The sequence below is a fragment of the Chiloscyllium plagiosum genome, chromosome 14 (assembly GCF_004010195.1).
Source record: "Chiloscyllium plagiosum isolate BGI_BamShark_2017 chromosome 14, ASM401019v2, whole genome shotgun sequence".
In the NCBI taxonomy this organism is placed as follows: domain Eukaryota; kingdom Metazoa; phylum Chordata; class Chondrichthyes; order Orectolobiformes; family Hemiscylliidae; genus Chiloscyllium; species Chiloscyllium plagiosum.
The window spans coordinates 3381060-3402066 of record NC_057723.1 but is presented as its reverse complement, the minus strand read 5'-3'; the positions used below and the strand labels follow the sequence as shown (position 1 = coordinate 3402066).

The following is a 21007-nucleotide window of genomic DNA, read 5'->3' as shown; positions in this document are numbered from 1 at the left end:
GGGTCGGTGTGGACTGGTTGGACCAAAGAGCCTGTTTCCACACTGTAGGGAATCCAATCTAACCTAATCTCATGCATTCTAAAGATGTGGGCATCACTGACTGAACCAGCATTTTGTGCCCATCCTTAATTGCTTTGGAGAAGGTGATGGTGAGCTGCCCTCTGGAACACTAGAGCAGATGTGATGTGGGTATACCCTATTAGGAAGGTAGCTCCACCATCTTCACCCAGTGACAGTGAAGGAAATGGTGATAAACTTCAAGGATGGCATGCAACAGTAGGTAAATTGTTGTTCCCATATATATTTTGCTTTGTCTGTCCAGGTGGTAAAGGTCAGATAGGTTTGGACCTTGTCTAGCAAGCTTCTGAACACTATCTGGCTTATGCCTGCATCACAAAGAGGTAAGAGTGACCGCCCATGACATCAAGGCCACATTTGACCAAGTATGGCATCAAGGGGCCCTGGCAAAACTGGAAACAATGGGTCAAGAGTGTGGTGTTGGAAAAGCACAGTCGGTCAGCCAGCATTCAAGGAGCAGGAGAATCGATGTTTCAGGCATAAGCCCTTCATCAGGAGCCATTCCTGATGAAGGGTTTATGCCCAAAATGTAGATTCTCCTGGTCCTCGGATGCTGCCTGACCTGCTGTGCTTTTCTAGCATCACACTCTCAAATCTGGTCTCCAGCATCTGCAGTCCTCACTTTCTCCTAGAATCAATATGTATCAGGGGGCAAACACTCTGCTGGTTAGAGTCATTCCTGGCAAAAATGAAGATGGTTGTGGTTGTTGGAGGGTCAGCCATCTCAGCTCCAGGACATCAGGGTAGTGTCCTATGCCCAACAATCTTCAGCTGCTTCATCAATGACCTTCCCTCTGTCATAAGGTCAGAAGTAAGGAAGTTTGCCGATGATTGCACAGTGTTCAACACCATTCGCGACTCCTCACATCATGAAGCAGTCCGTGCGCAAATGCAACAAGACTTGGACAACATCCAGACTTGGACCTACAAGTAGCAGGCAATGACCATCACCAATAAGAGACACTCTTAACAATGCACCTTGACATTCAACAGTATTACTATCACTGAATCCCCCACTGTCAACATCCTTGGAGTTACCATTGACCAGAAACTCAACTGGACTCAGGCCATACACACAGTGGCTACATGAGCAGGTCAGAGACTAGGGGTACTGCGGCGAGTAACTCACTTCCTCATACCCCAAAACCTGTCCACCATCTACAAGGTACAAGTTGGGAGTGTGATGGAATACTCCCCAATTGCCCTGGATGGAAGCAGCTCCAGCAGCACTCAAGAAGCTTGACACCATCCAGGACAAAGCAACCTGTTTGATTGGCACCACATCCACAAACATTCAATCTCTCCACCATCGGTGCTCAGTAGCAGCAATGTGTACTATCTACAAGATGCACTGCAGAAATTCACCAAAGATCCTTAGACAGCACCTTCCAAACCCAAAACCACTTCCATCTAGAAGGACAAGGGCAGCAGGCACTTGGGAGCACCACCATCTGCAAGTTTCCCTCCAAGCCACTCACTTGGAAGTATACCGTCGTTCCTTCACAGCCACTGGGTCAAAATCCTGGAATTCCCTCCCTACCGGCATTGTGGATCAACTCACAGCAAGTGCACTGCAGCGATTCAAGGAGACAGCTCACTACCACCTTCTCAAGGTCAAATAGGAATGGGCTATCAATGCTGGCCAGCCAATTACACCCAACTCCCACAACTGAATTTAAAAAAAACACAGATAAAGTTTATCTCAAAGATTGACATGGAAAATAAATGGACTTGTTTGCTTCTGCCGTTTCATGACAAAAAAATGGACAAAGTAATAAAGAAGACACATGGTCAGAAACAATTACAAGGTCGCATTTAACAAGATATGGGCACCAGTTAAATGAAACTGGTGATAAGTAGAATGCTGATGTGTTGCCTGGGTTGCGGGGGGGTGTCAACTGCATTATGCAGGATTTAAACTTGGATCTTGAAGAATAAAACGGGAAGAGAGCTGAGGATGTTTGAATTATAATGCTATTTATGCATGCTAAGAAAAAAAATGATAAAAATGAGTAATGAGAAGGTCATTGAACCAGGTCAGGAACAAAGGAAAAGTGACAAAGTTGATTGTGATGAGAAAAATAACACGCAGTGGGCACATTGTTCAGGAATCACAAGGAAGGTCATTGGAATTGTCATTATCTGAAAACTATAACAGATTGAGAGGGAGCCAAGAGAAAAGTCCTCTGTTAATGTAAGGAAATGGACAGGAGCCAAATTAAGCAATATTTCAATCCATTTGTGCAATGACAAGGAAAGTTAGAGTGCAGTCTCATTTTACGCAGTTAGAACTCACAAGCCAAAGGTGCAGGAATTACTGGTTACCAAATTCTAAAGTGCAGGGGTATGTAGAAAGAGGAATTTTAGTATTCAAACATCCATCTATTTTCTAATAACTTCTGATATATAATAATCTCCTGACAGAGGTCATGTGGATAAAGGATGAAACCATAAAAATACAGCAGCTACAAGACTTCATCAGAGGCTGGGAATCCTGGAACAAGTAACTCACCTCCTGACTCCCCATAGCTTGTCCACCACCTGCAAGGCACATCTCAGGAATGATCCCCACCTGCCTGGATGGGTGCAGCTCCAACAACACTCAAGAAGCTTGACACCATCAGGGACAAAGCAACCCGCCTGATTGGCACCACATCCACAAGCATCTGTGGATGAGGAATTAGAGGGTTTTGGTGGTGCAATGAATACGCGGTAAGAAATTTATTTTGAAAATACTTTCAAGAAGTCTAAAAATATTTTTTAACTTGATTAACACCCCCATTTTGACCAGTGTCCTAATGTCACCTTTCATATCTGATATTCAATTCTATTTGATTCCACTTTTATGAAGACCCTTTGAATATCCCTGTTTGTCAAGGGGATCAAAGGTTATGGGGAGAAAGCGGTAGAATGGGGTTCAAAAACTTATCAGCCATGATTGAATAGCAGAGCAGACTCGATGGCCAAATGACCTAATTTCTGCTTCTATGTCTTATGGCCCTAATATTTTAGCATGTCAAAGGCACTGCATGAATGAAATGTGTTGTTTTTGTGCTCCTTTGTGTACATGCACACATTGAGATGCTATTCAACTTCCAGAGCATCATTCTCAGCAACAGATCAGAGATTACAGTCTGTTTTATCCTGATTGAATTCACAAGAACTTGTGATACCTGTCCCTTGTATCAGCAGAAACATAACAATTACATTTTCAATCTGTGTCAGACTACAAAACAAGTGCCAATTATTATTGAACTTCAGGCTGCTTTGTTACATTGCAAATGTGTATAGCATGCAATAGAATTTGCTCTCTTAAAACCTTCAATGTCTTCAGACAGAGGAGTCTGTGTCCCTTTCAGCTTCATTTTGATTCAAATATGGATCCTGGAGATGGAGTATTCCAAAGATTTATGATCTTTTGAATGAAGTAATTTCTTCTCATTTCTTTTCCTAAGAGTAATTCTGTGTTTAGACTCTAGGCTCCCTCCTAACTTACAATCGCTCAGCGTATGCTCTCTCAGCCCATTTGGAATCTTGTGTGTCTCAATGAGATCATCTCTCATTCTTTTAAACTCTGGTGAATCTTGGTCCCATTCACTCAACCTCTCATTCAAGGATAAATCCCAGAAGAAGACAACTCGAAACATTACCTCTATTTCTCTCTTCACAGATGCTGCCAGACCTGTTAAGTTTTTCCAGCATTCAATACATTTGCTTTAGATTTCCACCATCTGCAGTGTTCTGCTTTTATTTAGATTTATAGCAAAAACTCCCTTTAGTCCTAGGGCCAATGTTGTGAAGCTTCACTGTATTGCCTCTCGTGCAGGTATAGAAATCAAAACTGCACACAGTGTTCCAGATATGATCTCAGCAAAATCCTATGCAATTTTAATCAGACTTGCAATAAAGTTCAACATGCCACTTACCTTCCTAATTGCTTGCTGCTTCTTAACTTGCTTTTTTTGCATACGTACATCTAAATCTCTGTGAATATCAACATTTATAAGTTTCATGCCTTTCAAAAAATACTCCATTTTTCTGTTCTTACCACTCAAGGGAGTACCTTCCCCCCTCACTACATTTTACTTTGTGTACCCTCTTGTTGCCTATTCACTTAATCTCATTACATCTCTTTGTAGCCTCTCTGTGTCCTCCCCATAACTTACTTTTCTACCTGGCTTTGTATTAACAGCAAAAACAGCACTTTCTGCCTCTTCATCCAAGTCATTCATATTTTTACAACAGAAGCTGGAAGGGATCAATGTTTCTTTTTCCAGTCCCACTCCTCCACATTTTAAATTGAACTCAGTTGATGTTTTAGCCATTTCAGACATTGCCAGGTTTAATATTTAGCACAAGTTAGTCAAGCTTATTACATCAACAGCCAATGACTGGTTTATTACCAAACAAAACACACATTGCCAGCTATCCCACTTAAAGTGGAAAAGTCACTCTCTTTGCACTGCACTGCTGCCAACCTTACCATTGGAACATAGAACATAGGACAATACAGCACAGGATTGGGCCCTTTGGCCCATGTTGTTGTGCCAAACATGATGCCAAATTAAACGAGCACCTTCTGCCTGCCCTTGGTCTATACCACTCCATTCCTCGCATATTCATGTGCTTATCTAAAAGTCTCTTAAATGCCCTTATTGTATTTGCCTCAACTACTACCCTGGCAGTGCATTTTAGACTCCTACCACTCTCTGTGTAAAAAACATGCCCCCCACATCTCTTTGAATTTCCACCTCTCACCTTAAATACCTAGTTTTAGACATTTCAACTCTGGGAAAAAAAACATTCTGACTGTCAACCCTATCTACGTATCTCATACTTTTATAGACTTCTATCAACTCTCCCCTCAGCTGTCACCGCTCTGGAGGCAACAACCTGAGTTTTTGCAGCCTCTCCTTACAGCTCATACCCTCTAATCCAGGCAGTATCCTGGTAAACCCCTTGTGCACCCTCTCCAAATCCTCCACATCCTTCGTGTATTGTGGCAACCAGAATTGAACGCAGAACTCTAAGTGTGGCATAACCAAAGTTTTATAAAGCTGTAAGATGGCATCCTGACTCTTGTACTCAATTCCCTGACCAATATAAGGCAAGCATGCCACACGCCTTCTTTACCATTGTCTCAACTTGTGTGGCTACTTTCAGGGAGCTATGGACTTGAACCCCAAGATCCCTCTGTACATCAATGCTGCTCAGGGTCATGCCATTAATTGTATACTTTTCCTGAACATTTGATCTCCCAAAGTGCAGTACCTCACACTTTCCCAGATTAAACTCCATCTGCCATTTCTCCAACCATGTCTGCAACTGATCTAAATCCTATGTATTCTTTGATAACCTTCTTCACGATTCACAACTCCACCATTCTTTGTATTGTCTGCAAACTTACTAACCTACCCTACGACATTTTCATCCTATATATATCACAAACAGCAGAGGGATGAGGGATCTTGTCGAAATATTTCACCAACAGACTCCTACATAATAAATCCTCCATAAAAAAGCTATCTGATTCTTCCTATTCTGCCCACTCCCTACTGCACATTTATTCCTTCCAAGTATTTATCCATTTCCATTTTGAAAGTTATCACTGAAACTATTTCCACCACCCTTTCAGCCAACACATTCTAGATCATGAAACAAATGCAGAGAATACGGGAGAAACTAACAAGTCTGGCAGCATCAGTGGAGAGACTCTGATATTACCCTAAATTCCAGAACATAACTGTTATGTAATTTATCTTTCCCCTCATTTCACTTTTGTTCCTTTTGCCAATTCACTTAAATCTGCTTTTATTAAAATGCATCCTTTGATTTACAAAAATTTTATCTCTAGGGTTTGCAGATGTGTGTTTAATACTTGAATTGTTTTCTGTAGTGCACTAATTTACAGAAGGCTGTTTATTATTAATTGGGTGAATACTATTTAGAAATAATGCACAGAGGAATGCCGAGTGAGTGACTTAATTTATAAATGCCACAAGCTCAAATCTTGGAGCAGAAAATTCTGACTAAGTCCATCTTTCTGTGGTTCCGTGGAACACACTTTGAATAAGTATGAGATACAATAGTGTGGCGTATGGAACAAAATTATTGACACCACATTGAGGAATCAGCTGAATCTAGATCAGAGGCTGGTTTTGATCTGAAGTGCTGTCTTTTCAGCCTTCTGAACATCTCTTGATTACCAGAGTCCTTTGTAATTCAAATTTTGCATACATCAAAGTTACACGTCACAGGTAAGACCTCGAGATGTTATCTATTCCTGAATCCTTTTGAAGACAGTCCATTCATGTAAACAGTTGCTCTTTATTTCAAAATGATTTTCCATAAGTAAAGCTTCCAGACCAAATAGTTCTTCTGCTTTCTGAAAAAGAACAGGCTTTATTAAGCATTCGCTTTCTGTTCTATAGTTCTATACTATGTTTATTATAGGAACCACTAATGTTACACCTTAATCAGTTGATGCTGACATTTTCCTGTCACATATTCCCTTATAAAAGTCCTTTACAGATACAGCACACAACCTCTGAAAGCAGACGGCAAGTTATCTTCTTTCTCATGAGACTTCAAAGCCATCCCTTTTACCTGAGGAAGCTTGTTCTTTTTCTTTACGCAAAAAGTTTGACAGTTAACACTTAACTCCCCAAAGTGTCCAACTTATAACTTGTTTGCCAGAAAAAAAAAACACATCTTTGGTAGATCAAGATAGTTAAAAAAAATGAAAGTCTATTTTGTTATTCCATTCATTGCCTAGAACTTGGCTTCACTTCACGAATGCTGTGAAGATAAAGATTTCTTTCCATGACCGATACTCTGGACGTGGGCTCTTTTATCAGCAACATGGGTTTGGTATTGAAGTATCTACAGAAAAAAAGGACAATTTCTGCAACGGTGATTCATTTGCAATACTTCTGCAAATGTACAATGGACTGAATGGCTTCTTTCAGCACTGTAGGATTCTCTGAATTCAATAGCTTATGATCTTCACTGTAACAATGGGGGATGAATGATGATACTGGAGAGTTCCGAAAGTGAAATGCTACATTCTATGGCTGCATTCAATAGATTCCTTTCAGAGTTTAACATTTTTGCGAGACAATATAAGGAATGATTTTCCTGTGATGGGTATAGCATTCCTGGGCATAACACAGAAATTTGGATCTTCCATGTGCAAATATCATTATCACCCTATTTCTGGATCTAGATATTTTTACCTGTTCATGCTATAACACATTTCTGAAGCAGGTATTATTTGAACTTTGCGTCTCCTGGCCAAGAGATAGGGATACTACCACCGAGTTACCCATGACTGGATCTAGATATTTTCGAATCAACCTGCTCAGGAGTATTATTGCACATCTCTAAAGCAAATAGGACTTGAAATTGGGCCTCCTGATCCAGAGGTAGTGACATTACCAATGTGCTGCATGAGGCACCCAAATCTGTATCTATTCTAAATCAATTCAGTAAAGTTTGATTGTGATGAATGGCTCACATATCATCATTTTAATTCATCCACAGGGTGTGGAAAGCACTTAGCCCCCACCCATAATCAACAATAAGAAGGGAATGGTGAGCGACCCTCATGGAATGGACTGCTAAGCTTTTTCAGAAGTTAAGGATCACAGAAATGTGAATAACATTGGAACTGAAAAAGTAACTGTTTCTTTCTCCAATTTCTCCAGTGCTTTCTGTTTTCAATTAATCTCTCTAGAATCCACTGCATTTTACTATTATAGGAAAGAAAAGAATGTTTTTTCAAGTCTGGAGCCATATGTGCGCAAAACTGGGTTTAAAAAGCTGCTTTCATTCCAGAAGGGCCATAAATGAATCAGGGAGGTGTTTATGCTAATCCAGTTGCATAGTTTTTTTTTCATAGTTTTGTAGTTTCATAGTAATTAAGATTAATTATTAATTCCAGATAGAGACATCGAGATGTACAGCATGGAAACAGACCCTTTGGTCCAACTCGTTCATGCTGACCAGATATCCTAACCTGATCTAGACCCATTTGCCAGCACTTGGCCCATATCCCTCTAGACCCTTCCTATTCATATAGGTGGGGCAGCACAGTGACTCAGTGGTTAGCACTGTCGCCTCACAGTACCAGGAACCTGGGTTTGATTCCAGCCTTGGGTGACTGTGTGTGGAGTTTGCACATTCTCCCTGTGACTGTGTGGGATTCCTCTGGATGCTCTGGTTTCCTCCCACAATCCAAAAATGTGCAGGTCAAGTGAATTGGCCATGCTAAATTGCCCATCGTGTTAGCTGCATTAATCAGAGGGAAATGGCTCTGGGTGAATTACTCTTCGAAGGGTTGGTGTGGACTTGTTGGGTTGAAGGGCCTTTTTCCACACTGTAGGGAATCAAATCTAATCTCATGTACTCATCCAGATGCCTTTTAAATGTTATAAGTGTACCAGCCTCCAACACATCCTCTGGTAGCTGATTCCATACACACACCATCCTCTGCTTGAAAACGTTGCCCCGTAGGTCCCTTTTATATCTTTCCCCTCTCACCCTAAACCTGTGCCCTCTAGTTCTGGAGTCCCCAACCTCAGGGAAAAGACTTTGCGTCTTTATCTTATCCATGCCCCTCATGATTTTATAAACCTCTATAAAATCATCTCTCAGCATTCAATGCTCCAGGGAAAACAGCTCCAGCCTTTTCAGCCTCTCCCTGTAGCTGAAGTGCTCCAATCCTGTTTTTATTATTTGAATTTTTATCCTCTGACTGTTGGAGTAACCCTAAATCTGGGCCAGAGGCCTGGACATAAGCCCTAACTGCACAAGTCGATTAGAAAATATATACCCCTGAGGATAGTAGGTATATAGTGTGTTTCAGTGGGAGTGTTCCTATCTCTAGACTGGGAGACCTGGGTTCAAGTTCCACCTGCTCTAGATCTGTGTAATAGCATCTCTGAACCAAATGATTAAAAGATATCTGCAGGGCTTGTGTAGCACAGTGGTAATGTCCCTACCTCTAGATCAGGAGGCCCAGATTCAAGTCCCATTTGTTCCAGAGGTGTGCAATAATATCTTTGAACAGGTTGATTTAAAAATAACCCCCCCCCCTGACTGTTAGGGTTGGTTTAATGATCCAGTCTTCTGGGTTATTAAAATACTAACATAACCACTGTATTAGCTCAGCTCTTTTGCTATTATGCTCCTGCCTGACAAATACAAGGGAGAAAGCGAATGAGATGGACCTTGATCTTCTTTCTCTCAAAGTCCTTTTATTGCATTAATATAGAATAGCACATGGGATCAAACTTGTCTGTTTATAGAGTGGGATTTGAACTGGAGGTTATTAAAATAAAGGGATATCTAAAGAAACCTAAAAAATTCTAACAGGACTCAACAAGGTAAACACAGGAAAGATGTTCCCAAAAACCAAGGGGTCCAGAGCAAGGGGTCAGAGTCTAAGGAAATGGGGTAGGCCATTTAAGACTGAAATGAGAAGACATTTCTTCACCCAGAGAGTGGTGACCCAGTGGAATTTTCAGTCATAGAAAACAGTTAAGACCAAAACATCGAGTGTTTTCAAGAAGGAGATAGATGTAGTTCTTAGGGTTAAAAGGATCAAAGAGTATGTGGAGAAAGGTGGGAACACAGTGCTGAGTTGAATGATCAGTCATGGTTATATTGAATGGCAGTACAGGCTTGAAGGGCTGAATAGCCACCTCCTTCTCCTATTTTGTGTGTTTTTAACTGATGTGGAACTCAGGGCCACAAGGGCTGGTTGAGATGAACAGCACAGAAGTCCCATCGACCAACCTGTCATATTCACTACCTGTGTCCGCCAATCACTATTCTGCTACTCTCCCCACCCCATCCCTACCTCTCTCTTTATCTGTAGCTCTCCCTACCCCCACATCTGGCCCTGAAGAAGGGTTCTCCCTGAAACATTGACTTCTCCTCCTCTTGATGCTGCCTGACTTGCTATGTTCTTCAAGGCTCCTGTTTCTCAACTTTTTAGGGGAATCTGTCTAAAACCTGCAAAGGACCAAAATCTAGAAGGTTTTGCCAGAAAGAGTGAGATGATAATGGAGGAAAGAGTTTTCTCTGGGGTATAAATACTGGCATGGATCAGATGGCCTGTTTCGGAGCTGTAAATCCTATGTAAGGAATGTTCCATGTCACATCATGTCTCTCAATCTCAAGCTGCTTTCTAAACCAGGCAAACACATTACCTGCTCTGCTCTCACACATCTGTTTTAATCACTTTTGTTACTAACTTACTGTGTAAAAAAACAAAAAGCACCAGCTGTAATGACAACATGTGCAAGTACTGGTAACAAGCAGGTTACTGAGGTGAGCTGCAGCCTTCTTTCAGCTGATACCTTGGAAATATTTGCTGTGGTGATGGTTGCACATATGCAAAACAACACTTGAGGAAGTTGATGACATTTAACAAGGGGAGCTGGGTTACTATCTGGTAAGAGTGAGCAGACAGGCAGAATATTAAAATAGCCAATCCACCACTGAGCGACTGGTCTGCTGAAATGGAAAATTAACTTGAATTGAGTATTTAATTAAAATAAATAATGAAATGCCAGGATAATAAAATGCTAGTTAATATTTGCCAGAACTATTCATTACCTTGCATTCTTGGTCTCCTGCATTAGAACATCATTTTTTTCTGAAGCCATAGACCCTGAACTTTCTTTTCCAAGCTTCTCAGTCTCGTTGCTTCCAGCCCCACTAAAAAAAGATTTGAAAATCTACCTAAATAGATTTCTCCGCTATGCCAATAAATTCATCCGTCCTTCCCTCTATTTTCCAGATTAGAAATGGTTATCAATTTCATCTCTAATTTTCACCCTGCTCTCACCTTCACCTGGTCCATCTCTGCCTCCTCCTTTCCCTTCCTCAACATCTCTGTTTCTACATCTGGGGAAAGACTGGCCACCAATATCAATTACAAACACACTGATTCCCACAGTTACCTTGAGTATCCATCCTCACACCCTGATTCCTGTAAAGGGTCTATTCTATTCTCCCAAAGAACAAAGAACAAAGAACATTTACAGCCCAGGAACAGGCCCTTCGGCCCTCCAAGCCTGAACTGATCCAAATCCACTGTCTAAACCTATCGCTCAATTCCCAAGGATCTGTATCCCTCTGCTCCCCATCTACTCATGCATCTGTCCAGATGTACCTTAAATGAATTTTCCATTCCTGCCTCTACCACCTTTGCTGGCAATGCATTCTAGGTACCTACCACCCTCTGTGTAAAGTACTTGCGGCGTGAATCCCCCTTAAACCTTACACCTCTCACCTTGAAAGCATGACCTCTCGTTATTCAATCCTTCACCTTGGGAAAAAGCTTATCTCTATCTAATGTGTCTATATCCTTCATGATTTTGTAAACCTCAATCAGGTCCCCCAAATCTCCTTTTTTCTAATGAAAACAAACCTAACCTACTCAACCTCTCTTCATAACTAGCACCTCCCATACCAGGCAACATCCTTGTAAACCTTCTCTGCACCCTCTCCAAAGCATCCATATGCTTTTGGTAATGTGGCGACCAGAACTATACACAGTATTCTAAATGCGGCCAAACCAATGTCTTGTCCAATTTTAACATGATCTGCCAACTCTTATACTCAATACCCCGTCCAATGAAGGCAAGCATACCATATGCCTTCTTGACCACTCTATCCACCTGTGCAGCAATGTTTAGGGTGCAATGGACCTGAACTCCCAGATCTTTCTGCTCATCAACTTTTCCCAAGGCTCTTCTGTTTACTTTGTAATTCGTTCCAGAATTAGACTTCCCAAAATGCATCACCTCACATTTGCCTGGATTGAACTCCATCTGCCACTTCTCCGCCCAACTCTCCAGTCTACCTATATTCTCCTGTATTTTTTGACAGTCCCATATGCTTTCTGCTATTCTACTAATCTTCATGTCATTTGCAAACTTTCTAATCAAACCAAGAGTGCCCTCTTCCAGATCATTTATGTATATTACAAACAATAGTGGCCCCAGCACTGACCCCTGTGGAACACCACTTTCTTTATTTCAAGAAACTCCCTTCAACTACTACTCTCTGTCTCCTGTTGCTCAACCAGTTCTTTATCCACCTGTCTAGAACTCTCTGCACACCATGTGACCTCACTTTCTCCATTAGCTTACCATGGGGAACCTTATCAAATGCCTTACTAAAGTCCATGGATATAACATCTACAGCCCTTCTGTCATCTAACAACTTGGTCACTTCCTCAAAGAACTCTATTAATTTGGCAAGGCACGATCTCCCGCACACAAAACCATATTGCCTATCATTGATAAACCCTTTTTTTTCCAAAAATATATAGATTTTATCCCTTAGTACCTTCTCCACCAACTTTCCCACCACTGACATCAGGCTCACTGGTCTGTAGTTACCTGGAATATCCCTACTACCCTTCTTGTACAGGAGGACAACATGAGCAACCCTCCAGTCCTCCGGCACTTCACCTGTGTTTAAGGGTGCTTAAAAAATATCTGTTAGTGCCCCAGTATTTCCTCTTTTGTCTCCCTCAGCAACCTGGGATAGATCCCATCCGCTCCTTGGGATTCGTCTAACCTACCCAACACATCTTCCCTACTTATGTCAATGTGATCCAGACTAAGCAAACTTCTACCTCTAATCTCAACATTAATCATATCTCTCTCCTCAGTGAATATTGATGCAAAGCAATAATTAAAGATCTCACCCATTTTTTCAGGTTTGGCGTAGCCTTCCTTCCTTATCCCAGTTCCTCCATCTTCATTACATATGTCCTGGTGGTGCCAACTTTGATAGGGGGGCCCTCCAAAATGTCCACCTGATTCCCCAGCACTGTAGTTGACAAGGGCCTCAGCCGGGTCCGACCTATCTCCAGCACTTCAACCCTCACCCCCTCTCTTCCCTCCAACAACAGCAATAGAGTCCCCTTTGTCTTTACTTATTAACTCACCACCATCCATGTGTAAAGGACCATTCTCCCCCATTTCTTCCATCTTCAACAGGATGCCACCACCAGGTACATATTCCCCTCCCCTCCTTTGTCAGCCTTCTGGAGGGACTGTTCCCTCTGGGACATCCAGGTGAACTCCCTCTTTCACTCCCAACACCACCCCACAGCCCCACAGTACCTTCCTCTGCAATTGCTGAAGCTTTCGGTTTACTTCCTCCTTCCTCAGTATCACAGGGCCCAAACACACCTTCCAGGTAAAGCAGTACTCCACTTGCACTTCACTCAATCCAGTCTATTGCATTCACTACTCATAATGTGGTCTCCTCTACATTGGGAAACCAAGCATAAACTGGGTGACTGCCTTATAGAACATTTACCTTCTATCTGCAAAGAAAAAGACCCCTAGCTTCCAGTAGACTGCTAATGCAATACACCACCATGTTTCCTGACCAACATCTCTGTCTCAGGCTTGCTGCAGTGTTCCAGCAAAGTTCAGCACAAGCTGGAAGAACAACACTTCACTTTCCCCTGAGAAACTCTCCAGCCTTCTGGACTCAATATCGAGTTCAACAACGTCAGGGGTTGAGCACCATCCCCAGGTCTTCCCCCACCCCCATACATCACATGGCCTACCAATACACACAGCCCACTGTGAGCCAGTAATAGTCCCCATTAGCAGCCATTCCTTCTCCTGCGCTGACCTTATGTAGTCCTTTGTCTGTCCAACTATTTTTCTCTCTTTGGGGTCTATTTCCACCTATCGCATAATCCTTAGGCACTGATCCCACTCTATGTTCAGCATCAACCCAAATTTTTCCTAGCTACCTGTTTTGAGGAAGGGTCACTGGACTTGAAATGTTGACTCTCCACAGATGCTGAGAGACCAGCTGAGTTTTTTCAGCAATTTCTGTTTTTGCTCAAAATCTACTGCCCCCAATGAAACGCCTTTCACTCCAGTTAAGATGCTAAAGAAATTTCAGCTGTCATTGTTAGAAGTAACTTGTTTGAAAAACAAACCTCAACGTTGGGCTAACTATCCAGTTTATTTAGTTGCAACTTCTATGAAATAATTTTATTGTCTTCTAACTTAGGGATATTTCTCCCTGAGTGTTTGAGGATGATGGTGATGTTGAACAATTGATTGCCACATGTTTGACCATCCAATGATCTTGAATGAGGGATACTCTGAGCAGATAAAATTGTACCAGCCACTGAGTGACCTCTGGATGTGAAACACCCTAACCCTCAGCCAGTGGGATCTTACTAAAATGTTTACATTGGAGTATTTTCTCAGTTACAGTATCACAAATTAGATTTTGAATAATAACAGGCGATACCTGCAGTGTGGTCACACTGTCTGCTGTTAGGAGGTACTCAGTTGCCTAACTGAATTTTGAAAATGGAAGAACGAAAGCTGAACGCCACTGATCTTTGTTGGAGAGTGTTAATGCCCTGCAAGATTCTTTTATCGGAAATGGTTTATAATGTGATGATGAAGAGTAGCTTAATAAGGAAGTCACTATTAATATATTTGAGTTATGAAAATGTACTCTGTGCAATAGTGCCTAACACATTGTTAGGTGAAGTAATTAGAATTCTGTACAAAATGCTAATTAAGCGGGAAATGCAATTTTAAAAAGATGAGAGTGGTTTGCCTAAGGACTATAGTTAGTTTGGACTCACCATCTTTTTGTTCCATTGTTTTCATGTTGTTCAAGTGTGACATTTGCAATATGGTGAAATTGTTTTATAAGATTTACGAGGATGTTGCTGGGGTTGGAGGATTTGAGCTACAGGGAGTGGCCAAATAGCTGGGGCTATTTTCCCTGAAGTGTAGGAGGCTGAGGGGTGACCTTATAGAAGTTTGTAATATCATGAGCTCATAGATAGGTTGAATAGCCAAGGTCTTTTCCCCGGGGTAGGGGAGTCCAAAACTAGAGGACCTAGGTTTAAGGTGAGAGGGGAAAGTTTTAAAAGTGACCTAAGGGATAACATTTTCATACAGAGGGTGGTGCGTGTATGGAATGAGCTGCCAAAGAAAGTGGTGGAGGCTGGTACAATTGCAACATTTAAAAGGCACCTGGATGGGTATTTAATTGGAACAACAAATTACAACATGCTTTGACTCTTGTACAATATAAACATATTACAAAGCTCAAAGCCCCAAAAGCTTAAAATATTTTCAAAAGGCAGTCAGGTTTTATGTAGAAAAATGCAAAAACCAATGCTTGCTGCAAGAAATCGAAAACAGGAAACAATGTGATGCATATTTATTTTTTGTTCATGAGATATAGGTATCACAGGCCAGTCTGCTAGTTGTGCCAATCCCTAATTGGTGTGCAATTCTGGTCTTCCTGCTCTAGGAAACAAGTTGTGAACTTGAAAGGGTTCAGAAAAGATTTACAAGGATGTTGCTAGGGTTGGAGGGTTTGAGCTACAGGGAGAGGCTGAACAAGTTGTTTTCCCTGGAGTGTCGGAGGCTGAGGGGTGACCTTTACAGAGTTCATAAAATCATGAGAGGCATGGATATGATAAATAGACAAGGTCATTTCCCTGGTGTGGGTGAGTCCAGAACTAGAGGGCATAGGTTTAAGGTGAAAGGGGACCTAAGGGACAACTTTTTCATGCAGAGGGTGTTGCATGTATGGAATGAGCTGTTGGAGGAAGTGTTGGTACAATTACAACATTTAAAAGACATCTGGATGGGTATATAAATTGGAGAGTGGGGGCACGGTGGCTCAGTGGTTAGCACTGCTGTCTCACAGCGCCAGGATCCCAGGTTCAATTCCGACCTTGAGTATCTGTGTGTGGAGTTTGCACATTCTCCCTGTGTCTCCGTGGGTTTCCTCCGGGTGCTCCAGTTTCCCCCCACAGTCCAAAGATGTGCAGGTCAGGTGAATTGGCCATGCTAAATTGCTCATATCATTAGGTGCATTAGTCAGAGGGAAATGGGTCTGGGTGGGTTACTCTTCGCAAGGTCAGTGTGGACTTGTTGGGCTGAAGGGCCTGTTTCCACACTGTAGGGAATCTAATCTTGGAAGGGTTTAGTGAGATATGGGCCAAACGCTGACAAATGGGACTAGATCAGTTTTGGATATATGGTTGGCATGGACAAGTTGGACCAAAGAGTTTGTTTCCATGCTGTATCACCCTATGACTCTATCTACTTTAAATGATACATTGAGAGTGAATGTAGTGTGACTTTTGCATCTATAGCGTAGGGATTTATCAAATGTAAAAGTCATATGACACAAATGTTTGAACTGATACTTTTAAGTCATCTGACGTTGTCTATCGAGGATGTTAACAGAAGGTCTATTAGCACCAATGTGCCAAAGAGCTACTGATGAAGTAGGGTGGGTTGGAGCTGGGGCTGGCACAGGAATTAGAGTACAGCTCACAGCAAACAGTATATTGCTGCAACTAGTCTATTTACACTGAGAACTTTAACCACCAATCCACAGAGTCTGGCTAAAATGTTCTCTGCCAACTATAGCAATCACAACTCACCACCACTGCAGTGATATTTCCAAATAAATGTACAATCCCATTCCTCAAATAAAATTTAATAGGTAGATAGTCATTCATAAAACTCTGCGAGTGAAATGAATCCCTGCCAGTGTAGCAATTATCGAGGGGAAAAAGATTCAATACATTTAGCCATACGTTTACTCTTAGTATATTTGTCAGGATCATTGTGCATTCTGTGCTGAGAACTCATCAGCTTAATTAAAAGCAAAGTCAAGATACTTCCTTAAAAGAAAAAGTCAGACATGGGATTTGGGCATTGTTGGTGAGGTCAGCATTTACTGCCTGTCCCTAATTGCCTAGTGGGTAGCAAAGAGCCACATTGTTGTGGAACTGCACATATGGCAGACCAGGTAAGGGTGGTGGATTTCCCTCTCTACAGGACATGAGTGAAGCGAAGGGGTTTTTCCAACAATCAGCACTGGTTCCATGGTCACTAACTTTCTAAATTCCAGAATTTTATTCAATTCAAATTTCGCCATCTGCCATGGTCTGACCTTTGGCCTGGGGTTCAGGATTCTAGCCCACTGAGATTATCATTGAATCTTCACCTTCTTTTAAGGATTGAAGGAGTATCAGCTGTTTCAACAATTTCTTATCTTTGTAGGTTATTTGTTAGATTAATTTATTTGACTAGTTCAGTTATGCTGGATATTTTGTGAGATAGAATGGTATTTACATTGTAGCTCTGCTTAGCTCATGAAGATTAATTTGTTTCACTGAGGTTTAACTGTATTTGAGTTATTTACTCCATTCTACATTGGCATAAAGAACATTTCCAGGCCAGCGAAGGGACAGCCTGTCCTCGATACTGGTACTCATTAACCTTCAGTGATCCAACAGCTGTCAGAAAGCCTTGAAAGTTGTTGTTTTGGCAACAAAAAGACATGGACTCAGCAGAATAAAAAGTTAGACAGGCACAGACTCCACTGGTACCTGTTATTGGTATCAGAAGCTCCTGACATCAGGTCTGAAAGATTAATTCTTGAATGTCGGATGTTCTGATATCACTTTAAAGTATAATACAGTGATACATGTTGGTGCCTGATGAAGTGAATGTCACTTGATGAAGAAGCAGTGCTTCGAAAGCTTGCGATTTCAAATAAACCTGTTGGACTATAACCTGGTATCATGTGACTTCTGACTTTGTCCACTCCAATCCAACACCGGCACCTCCACATCATGGTATCTGATGAAGGGTAAGTACATGTGCAGGCTGTTAACAGATTGCAATGAATGGGTGTACCATAGGACTATAGAAATGATACAGCAGAAAAAGGGGTAATTCTGCCCATCTTGGCCATGCCAACCCAAAGGTATCCAGATGCCATTTCTAATCCCATTTACCTGCACATGGCCCATAGCCCTTCAGCTTACAACTCTCACGGTGCCGATCTGGGTAATTTATAAATGAGTTCAGGGTCTCTGCCTCCACCAGTGAATTGCAGACACCCACCACCCTCTGCGTAAAACAATTTTTCTTCATGTTCCCTCTTAGCTTTCTGCCATTTAGCTTGAATCTATGAGCCTGGTTTTTGGACTACCTGCCAAGGGAACCTGGTTCCTTTAATAGTACACCCTTTGTATACTTCAATCATGCCATGGATGTATATATTTCCTTCTTGAGTTTTCTGCCCAAAACCTGGTCTTTGGCAATTATTTGCGGAATTGTGACACAGTGCAAGGATGTTTTACTGTGAGTATGTCAACAAGGCATGCGCATCGGCTGGATCCTGTGTTGTTGGCATGGAGAAGATGATGGCATGTTGCTGGACAGAGAAGTAAGCTAGTTCTCTGGGACCACATGATCAACTTGAACCACAGTAGTTGGTGAAATTCAAATTCAATTAATAAATCCAGAAATGAATGTTGGTAATGGCAACCATTAAACTATCATTGATTGCTGTTAAAAAAAAGACCTCATCCAGTTCACCGATGTCCTTTTAAAGAAATACATTGTTCATCTTTAGCCAGGACAACCCTCATATGAATCCAGACTCATGATTAACTCTGAATTGCCCTTTGAAATGGTCCAGCAAGCCAGTTAATTCAGAGGCAATTAGGAATGATAACAAATAGGGCCATTGCCAGTGACACCCAAATCACATGAAATAACAACATTGGCATCTGCATGTTAGCTCTCTTGTAAATTGGACTAACTTGGATGTGTTGGAGCCTAGTATAATTACAAAAGCATCTGGATGGGCAAATGGACTAGATTAATTTAGGCTATCTAGTCAGCATGGATGGGTTGGACCAAAGGGTCGGGGTTTCCGTGTTGTACATTTCGATGATTTTATGACTCTATAACTTCTTTGCTTTGACATGGAAAGAGGAGATCTCAATGAGCAGCTTTGCCTGCCAGCCAATTTTCTCCAGAAGCTTAAACAATTCACTGCTGCTCTCAAAGCCGAATGTCTTGATGGTGTCAATGAAGATGGTAATGTTTTTATTACTCATTCATGACTTGTGGGCAGTGCTGGCTGGGTCTGCATTTAATGCTTGTCCCTTGTTGCCTGTGATAATCTAAGAACATAAGAACTAGGAGCAGAAGTAGGCCATTCAGCCCCTCGATCTTGCTCCGCTGTTTAGTACAATTATGGCAGCTCTCATCTTGGACTTAATTCCACTTTCTCACCCACTCTCCATGACCCTTCAACCTATTACTAATTAAAAATCTGTCTATCTCCTCCTTAAAGTTACTCACTGTTCCAGCCTCCACCTCACTCCAGGGCAATGAATTCCACAGAGTCATGACCCTTTGAGAGCAGTAATTGCTTCTTATCTCTGTTTTATATCTGCTACCTCTCATCCTGAAACTGTGGGCTCTCATTCTAGATTGCCATACGTGAGGAAACATCTACTCTATGCCTACTGTGTCAATCCCTCAGTTAGATTTCCTCTCATCCTTCTAAACTCCAGACAGAGAGTAGGCCTAACCCACTCATTGGTCTCTTCATAAGGTAAACCCCTCATCTCTGGAATCAATCTAGGCAATCTCCTCTAAACCGTCTCCAATGCAACTATATCTGTCTGCAAATAAGGAGATCAGAATTGTACACAATACTCTCACTTGTATAGTTGTAGCAACACGTCCCTAAATTTATAATTTACTCTTTTAGCAATAAATGCCAAAATTCTATTTTCTTTCCTTATTGCCTGCTGTGCCTGCGTACTATTTTCTGTGATTCATGCAGAAGGACACCCAGATCCCTCTGCATTGAAGCACTCTGAACTTTCTCTCCATTTCGACAATAAGTTGACTTCCTATTCCTCCCATCAAATAGATGACCTCACACTTACCCACATTCAACTCCCGGGGCGGTGTGGACTTGTTGGGCCGAAGGGCCTGTTTCCACACTGTAATGTAATCTAATTGGTTTCTCGACAATAAGTTGACTTCCTATTCCTCCCATCAAATAGATGACCTCACACTTACCCACATTCAACTCCATCTGCCAAATTTGACTTATTCACCTCACTTATCCATATTCATTTTGTAAATCTCTTATTTCTTCCCTGCAACTTATGTTCCAGCCTATATCAGTATCATCTGCAAATTTGGCTGTTGTACTTTGAATCCCACCACATAAAAGTCATTCATATGATTGTAAATAATTCAGACTAAACCCTGTGACACCCCAACTAGTTCCATCTTGTCAACCACAAAAAAGGCCCGTTTATCCCAATCGCTGCTCACTGTTGTTCAGCTAATCCTCTCCCCAAACTAATAAATTACCCCTAACCCCATGAAACACCAACTAATGTGATGAGTTTAGCAAGATATGGTATGGAAGATCACAGAAGGAATCAGTCCACCAAACCCAAGGTGATTTGGATCTTGCCCAAAGCTCAAATGACTTTCTAATGATGAAACAATTAAACAAGTTGACACATGTAGCTCACACACATTTAAATAAGGTTGAGTGTTCCTTTCAAGGAAAGTTGAGAATTGCTGCTTGATCTATATTCAGTGACTTTTACATTAAGGATGCTCATTATCCTTTGATACTGGTTGGTCTGTACTTGCTTAATACTTAGTTAATGTATTTGTGTGCTGTTTTAAAAGATAATCATTAAAGTAAGTGTGTTAATGATCATAAAACGAAAACACACAAAGAAGTTTATATCAACTTATTAAGCAGGAAATTAATCTACAGAGGTTAGTCGCTGATTATCTGAAAAAAAAATTATTAAAAGAATAAGCTGGAGAATGTGACTAAGCAAATAGCTCTGAGTAAGTCGGATTATGATGGCTTGGATAACTTGTAAAACTCGAAGTCAAACACTTCAAAATTGATCCAAGTTAATCCTTTTGCAAGTCATGGAGTAAATACATGGGAAGGTTAACATTAAGAATTTATATCTGCACATGTATTAGCTATTACAGTTTGCTTTCTGTGTGTGTGTGTGTGTGTGTGTGTGTGTGTG

At 41.4% G+C, this 21007-nt stretch overlaps 1 long non-coding RNA gene across 2 annotated transcripts in view; it reads left to right on the top strand.

Moving 5' to 3' along the window:
- The first annotated feature begins 2376 nt into the window (after nucleotides 1-2376).
- The window catches only part of LOC122556418, a 99092-nt gene continuing 80461 nt past the window's right edge, over nucleotides 2377-21007 (top strand). The window contains exons 1-2 of one of the 2 annotated variants that reach the window (XR_006313532.1): nucleotides 2377-2422; nucleotides 2503-2790. This is a non-coding gene — a long non-coding RNA (uncharacterized LOC122556418). Of the gene's footprint in view, nucleotides 2791-21007 lie in introns of both variants that reach the window. The other variant, XR_006313531.1, reaches the window with a different exon arrangement.